Below are 7,978 nucleotides of genomic sequence, written 5' to 3' on the forward strand. Positions count from 1 at the left end.
AGCATACGGTATTTGTTTTTCTCTTTCTGACTTACTTCACTCTGTATGACAGACTCTAGGTCCATCCACCTCACTGCAAATAACTCAATTTCGTTTCTTTTTATGGCTGAGTAATATTCCATTGTATATATGTGCCACATCTTCTTTATCCATTCATCCGATGATGGATACTTAGATTGCTTCCATCTCCTGGCTATTGGGTATTCAGGATTTATAAAGAACTCTTGCAGATCAATTAAAAAAAAGGACAAGGCAGGGGGAAATGAGCAAAAGCTATGAACAGGTGAGTCATCAAAGAGGAAGCCAAATAGCTAATAAACATAGGAAAAGATGCTCAACTTCCCTAATAATGCAGAAATGCAAACCCAAACCATGAGATACTACTTTACTAAATCAGCAAAATTAAAATAACTCTGATAACACCAAGTGTTGACAAAAATGTGGGATATTAGGAACTCATCCGTTTTGGCTTGAAGTGTGAACAGCTATAACAAACTTGAAGGGAAATTTGGCAACACTTAATGCTGAAAATACACATACCCTAAAACCCAGCGCTCCGGCTTCTAGATGTATTCCTTAGAAAAACATTTCTAGGGGCTCCCCTGGTGGTGCAGTGGTTGGGAATCCGTCTGCCAATGCAGGGGACACGGGTTCGAGCCCTGGTCCGGGAAGATCCCACATGCCACGGAGCAACTAGGCCCGTGCGCCACAACTACTGAGCCTGCGCTCTAGAGCCCACGAGCCACAACTACTGAGCCTGTGAGCCACAACTACTGAAGCCTGCACGCCTAGAGCCCTTGCTCCGCAACAAGAGAAACCACCACAATGAGAAGCCCGTGCACCGCAACGAAGAGTAGCCCTTGCTCGCCACAACTAGAGAAAGCCCGTACGCAACAACAAAGACCCAACATAGCCAAAGATAAATAAATAAATAAACAAACCCTGATCATGCATAACTCTTTTTTTTTTTTTTTTTTTTTGTGGTACGCGGGCCTCTCACTGTTGTGGCCTCTCCCGTTGTGGAGCACAGGCTCCAGACGCGCAGGCTCAGCGGCCATGGCTCACGGGCCCAGCCGCTCCGCGGCATGTGGGATCTTCCCGGACCGGGGCACGAACCCGTTCCCTGCATCAGCAGGCGGACTCTCAACCACTGCGCCACCAGGGAAGCCCCATGCATAACTCTTAAAAAAAAAAAAAAATTTCTACATATGTACAAGGAGGCAAGGATAAGAATGGGCATTGCAGTATCGTGTGATTGTCAAGAAAACGTGGAAACAACCTAATCTGTCCTTAAGATAAAGGAATGGATAAATAAGGTATGGTTTATTCTTACAGTGGACTTCTACACAGCAGTTAAATGACTTATTTACCAACATATAAAAGAAAGTTGCAAAAGTGGATGTTGTATGAGTATGATATTTATGTGTTTTAAAATACACAAACGATATATGTTAAAAACAAAAACAAAAACAAAAAACCTATTTGTTGGGACTTCCCTGGTGGCGCAGTGGTTAAGAATTCGCCTGCCAGGGCTTCCCTGGTGGCGCAGTGGTTGAGAATCCGCCTGCCGATGCAGGGGACTTCGCCTGCCAATGCAGGGGACAAGGGTTTGATCCCTGGTCCGGGAAGCGCCCACATGCCGTGGAGCAACTAAGCCCGTGTGTCACAACTACTGAGCCTGTGCTCTAGAGCCGGCGAGCCACAACTACTTAGCCTGCGTGCTGCAACTATTGAAGCCCGCGCACCGCAATGAAGAGTAGCCCCCGCTCGCTGCAACTAGAGAAAGCCCGTGCACAGCCATGAAGACCCAACGCAGCCAAAAATAAATAAATACATTTATATTTTTTAAAGCCTGTTTGTTAAAGCAGAAAATATGCATGGGAATAATTCCCAGTGACTTCAGAATGATAATTACCACCTAGAAAGGAGAGGAATGGGATGAGCTTTAGCTATAACTGTAATGCTTTTTTAAATCACTATTTTTAAAGAAAAAGATACAAAGCAACAGAGGCGATGCAGGCATGAAGATTTGCTCAGTTGGGTTGTTGTGATGAGCTTCTACTGCTTAACTTCTCCCCACCCCCCAAAAGTGTGTGCTTTGGAATCTGGCAGAGACACAACCTCAAACTTTCTCAGGATTCGGTTGTAGTCGTCTTTTGTTTCCAGGATATAGGGTAATAGATTGCAGAAGCATTTCCCTGGGGCCAGAAGGATGTTAATTATGAGAGCAGAAGTTCAGGGTTTCAGGTTGTGCTGTGCCAGAACTGAGGGCCGGATCCCAAGTGACAAAGGTGCCCAGGTGTGGTTTCATAAATGTTGCACATGATAGGTGAGGTCCCCTAATGTCTGTGGACCAGAGCAGGGCCCCTGTGGTCCAGATCTGAGCATGACACTGTTTGTGATCATATTCATATTCACTTCGAATTCACTTTTACATATTCACTTTTGAATATGCTAAGTTTGTGGTACCTTTGAGACATCCAAGTAGGGATGCCAGGTAGGCAGTCAGATCCACAAGTCTGGGGATCAGAGGAAAGACATAAATTTGAGAGTGATCAGCTGATAGCAAGTGAAGCCATAGGTCAAGAGTGATGGATCTCCTGGAGGCAGAGTGTAGCATGAGAAGAGGAGGGGTCTAGGGCTCAGGACCCTTGAGGATCTCCAATACGACCAAATAGAGCAGGATGAGACAACAAAGGAGCAAGGAGCAGCCAGAGTGAGAGGGGAAAACCCAGGAGAGTGCTCAGTCCTGGCAGCCAAATAAAGACTGTGTTTCAATGACGAAATGGTCAAGGGCTTCCCTAGTGGTGCAGTGGTTAAGAATCTGCCTGCCAATGCAGGGGACATGGGTTCGAGCCCTGGTCCGGGAAGATCCCACATGCCGCAGAGCAACCAAGCCCACGCACCACAACTACTGAAGCCCACGCACCTAGATCCTGTGCTCTGCAACAAGAGAAGCCACCACAGTGAGAAGTCCGTGCACCGCAACGAAGAGTAGCCCCGGCTTGCTGCAACTAGAGAAAGCCTGCGCGCAGCAAACAAGACCCAACACAGCCAAAAATAAATAAATAAATAAAAGAATTGGTCAAAAGCATTGAATACTGGAGGGAGGTCAAGCAGAAGAAAACTAAATAATGGATTTAATGAAATGAGGGTCATAAAAAAAGCACCTGTGTGGCCTGGGAGAGGTGGACACCAGCCCAAGAGGGTTGAGGAGTGAGTGGAAGTGAGGGACCGGAGAGAGAATTTTCCCCCAACTTTTTATTATGAAAAGTTTCATACATATGGAAAAGTTGAAACTATAGTATAATGATCACTTGTACATCCACCACTTAATTTAAAATCGTTATCATTTATACGTACATAAAAATATTTACATATTTTGGGCTTCCCTGGTGGCGCAGTGGTTGAGAGTCCGCCTGCCGATGCAGGGGACACGGGTTCGCGCCCCGGTCCGGGAAGATTCCACATGCCGCGGAGCGGCTGGACCCGTGAGCCATGGCCGCTGAGCCTGCGCGTCCGGAGCCTGTGCTCCGCAGTGGGAGAGGCCACAACAGTGAGAGGCCCCCGTACCGGAAAAAAAAATAATAAAAAAATTTACTTATTTAGATATAGTCCTTGAACCATGTGAAAATTTAGGAGATCGTGATGCTTCACACTTGAACACTTCAGCACACATTGCCTCAAAATAAGGACTTCCTCCAGCTAAGGAAATAACAATCAGCCCCTAATACCACCTGATATACAGAATATACTCAGATGAACCCCCAAATGTCTTTTTTTTTTTTTTTTTTTTTTTTTGCGGTACGCGGGCCTCTCACTGTTGTGGCCTCTCCCGTTGCGGAGCACAGGCTCCGGACCCCCAGGCTCAGCGGCCACGGCTCACGGGCCCAGCCGCTCCGCGGCATGTGGGATCTTCCCGGACCGGGGCACGAACCCGTGTCCCCCGCGTCGGCAGGCGGACTCTCAACCACTGCGCCACCAGGGAAGCCCCTGACCATTTTTAATTGGATTGTTTGGTGTTTGCTATTGAGTTGTATGAGCTCTTTATATTTTGGATATTAACCCCTTATCAGAGATATGATTTGCAAATATTTTCTCCAATTCCATAGGTTGACTTTTCACTTTGTTGATGGTTTCCTTTACTGTGCACAAGGTTTTTAGTTTGATGTAATCCCACTTCTTTGTTTTTGCTTTTGTCGCTTTTACTTTTAGCGGCCATGGCTCACGGGCCCAGCCGCTCCACGGCATGTGGGATCTTCCTTGACCGGGGCACGAACCCGTGTCCCCTGCATCGGCAGGCGGACTCTCAACCACTGCGCCACCAGCGAAGCCCCCTCCAAATGTCTTTTCACATTAGGATCCCATCAATGTACACGCGCTGTGTGTGAGAGAGTGAGGCTGGATGAGGGGATGGAGAGGTACAGGGAGTGGTCAGAGGAGGAGGTGAGCTGGAGGTTGGGGTTGGTTTTTCGTGTTTTATTTTGAGAAGGAGAGGCTGAAGATTCAGAAGGGGAAAAGGGGGAGGGTAATCAAGGACATGGGATGCAGTCACAGCTAGAGAAACTGGCTTTGGGCAGGAGGAGGCCAGTGCCTCTGCTCCAGTGGTTCTCAAAGTGGGGTCCCCAGCCAGCATCATCAAGCACCACCTGGAAACTAGTTACAACTGAAAATTCTAGCCCCCACCCACCCACCTGCTGAATAGGAAATGTGTTTTAACATGCCCTCCAGGCAATTCTGATGCGCCAAGTTGGAAAACCATCGCTCTTTTCTGAAGGAATAGGGAGAGATGGGCATAGGTGCTACGTGGATTTGGTAACAGGTGGTTGAAGGAGTCCACCTCTAATGGCTTCAGTTTTCTTTGTGATGTAAGAGCAAGATCATCAACTGAATGTGAGGTAGAGACAGAGAGGTATCTCATAGGCTCCAGGATCAGGGAGTTTAATGTAGCCAATGACCAGCCTGATGTGACTGATTAACAAAGCAATGCCTCTTAGGGACCACGAATGAGGAGTGGTGACCATTTCCTGGCTCGAGACTTCCTCCAACACTTCTTAGCTTGAAGAATAAACTTCTGAAGAAAAGAGATCGTTAGGCTCACCAGGGTTGAGGTTTTGCCTGAGAGATACAAAGGATGGAAATATAGCGGGGCAGCGCAGTTCAGGATACTGTCGAGAGAGTTGATGAAATGAAGGACCACACAGGTGTAGCCACATAAGGTGGGGCTGATGGGCTGGAGGAAGGGAGGCATCACTGACCCGGAGGTCCCGGGAGACTGAGAAATGGTTGCGAGAGGAGCAGAGACTGAAGGGGGAACCTTAGAAGATGGGGGTTGAGTGATTCTGGAGGAGCCGCTGCAGATGACAAGGTCCAGGGTGTGACAGTGAGGAGGGGTGGCCAAGTCGGAGTGGAGAAGGTTCAGGGCATGAAGTCACCAAGGTGTTCAGATGTCAGGTGGGCAACAGGTCCCCTCCTTGGACAATAAGATGGGAAGAGACAGACAGTTTGCCGAGTGCCAGAGTCCCCCTGAGCGAGGTGGAGAGGTCTGGGAGGGGACAGACAGTAGCAAAAAGGAAGACAGTAATTTAGCCCAATGGCTGAGCCCTGGAGGCAGAGGGTTATTTTAAAGCAGAAACTGGTGGGGGGTGGTGCGGGGTGGAGGAGGAGGGTCTGGAGGCAGCAATCTGGAGCAAGGAAAGCACCCTCACCTATAAGAAAATAAACAGCTGTCATTTCAGAAGGCTGCAGAGGAGGTAGTACCCTCCAGGGAGAGTTCAATTTCGGTTAAAGCCAGGAAGTGGAGGGAGCACTCCAAGGAGAAGTGAAGGGTAGGAGGAGACTCCCAGCTTATTAGAGGGCACGAGGGTGGGTTCAGGAGGGGGCACGTGGGTCAGAGCCAGAAAGCACAGAGTGTGGTAGAGACAACAACACGGTAGAGTAGGTGGGCCAGGGAGTTTACATTTTCACTCTTAAACATAAAAACAGGGATGGGAGGCAGGCTGGATATCATCTCATTAGTCTCTGGGAAGCTATAGGAAGTGATGGTTCAGGATGTGGCCTCTAGAGAAGACCTGCCGGATTCAAATCCCAGCGTTGTCATGCACGACCTTGGGCAAGGTCTCTGGGCCCCCATTTCCTCTTCTGTAAAATGGAGATAACAATAGTTCTGACCTCACAGGGTTGTTGTGCTGAGCCAGTGACTTAGTGTGTTAAATGTTGAGAACAGTGTCTGGACAGTCATTTCAGATAACTCGGTGGTGGCTCCCAAGCCCGGGGGAGCAGCCTCTTGGCTCACCTGGCCCCTGCCCTGTGCTAGGTAGGAAAGCCATGTAGCCACCCCTTGGATGGCAACGAGGAGTTTGATGAGCAGCTGCAAATGCAAGAATGATTCCAAGATCAGAGACACCCAAGAAGATCCTGGTAGAAAAATGGACTCTTTGCGGGCAGCAGCTTCGGGACACTGCCTACATCTGGGAGGGAGGCTTGGTTCCCCAAGATCACAGAAGGTTTCATTGCTACATATCAAGCCAATTATGGCTTCTCTAATGATAGCATGTCTAGCTCTACTGCAAAAATACAAGACGTCAATGCTAGGGATGCAGAGGAACTTCCGCAAGAAAAACCTCAAACCCACTGATCCCAAAAAGAGGGGAGAGAAAAGGAAGAATCAAGATGGTCTCATGTCCACAAAGATAGAAATACAAATGTATTATATATCTGATTTGCCTCTAGATATTACAGTAGGTGAATTTACACAGCTGACATCCAAATTTTGCATTATTATGAGAGATCGTCAGAAGAATTTAAGGTCAAGTTTTACAAAGATAATCAAAGAAATCTTAAAGGAGATGGGCTTTGCTGTTATTTGAAGAGGAACTCTTTGGATCTTGCATTACAGCTCTTCGATGAAGATGAAATTGGAAGCTATAGGGAGGAATGGACAGGGAGTTTGGGGTTAGTAGATGCAAACTATTACATATAGAGCAGATAACAACAAGGTCCTACTGTATAGCACAAGGAGCTATATTCAATATCCTGAGATAAACCATGATGGAAAAGAATATTTAAAAACTATATATGTATAACTGAATCACTTTGCTGTACAGCAGAAATTAACACATTAAGAAGCTACAAATTATAGGTCAAAGTGGCAGTTTCAGCTGAAGTAGTGATATGATGCTTCATAAAAGAAGAATAAGTACAAAATCTACAAGAAGAAGCTGTCTCTGCAACAGAAGCAATGGACTGGAGACCTGAGAGGCAAGATGGGCCAACCAGAATGTACCATGAGTGAGTTGTCATCATCAAAAATATATTTCAGGGACTTCCCTGGTGGCGTAGTGGTTAAGAATCCGCCTGCAGGAGACACGGGTTCGAGCCCTGGTCCGGGAAGATCCCACATGCCGCGGAGCAACTAAGCCCGTGCGCCACAACTACTGAGCCTGTGCTCTAGAGCCCGCGAGCCACAACTACTGAAGCCCGCGCGCCACAACTACTGAAGCCCGCGCACCCTAGATCCCGTGCTCCACAGCAAGAAAAGCCACCGCAAAAAAAAAAAAAAGAAAAGCCGCCGCAATGAGAAGCCCGCGCACTGCAGAGCAGAGTAGCCCCCGCTCGCCGCAACTAGAGAAAGCCCACACGCAGCCAAAAATAAATAAGTAAAATAAATAAATTTATTTAAAAATATATATATATATTTTTTTTTCATCCAGTGGATTCAGAGGATGATCCATTGGTGCCGAAGGAGATCAGAGAACACCTCTGAGTAGAGTGTTCCAAGCCTGGACAAATTAAGAAACTCCTTTTCTTTGATAGGCACGTAGCTGGTGTGGACTCCGTGTCCTTGAGGAATGCAGAGGAAGCTGGTATTCAAACCCTTGATGGAAGGTGGTTTGATGGCCATCAAATCATTGCCCACGCAGGGGATGGGATTACAGACCATCAGGTTGAGGAGGCCTCAGGAGAGAGGGAGAGTTGA

General features: G+C 47.5%; 1 pseudogene; it reads left to right on the forward strand.

Moving 5' to 3' along the window:
• Window positions 1–262: 262 nt before the first annotated feature.
• Window positions 263–7,978, forward strand: LOC102974766 (HIV Tat-specific factor 1-like; annotated as a pseudogene).

This window comes from Physeter macrocephalus, chromosome 18 (assembly GCF_002837175.3).
Source record: "Physeter macrocephalus isolate SW-GA chromosome 18, ASM283717v5, whole genome shotgun sequence".
NCBI lineage: Eukaryota > Metazoa > Chordata > Mammalia > Artiodactyla > Physeteridae > Physeter > Physeter macrocephalus.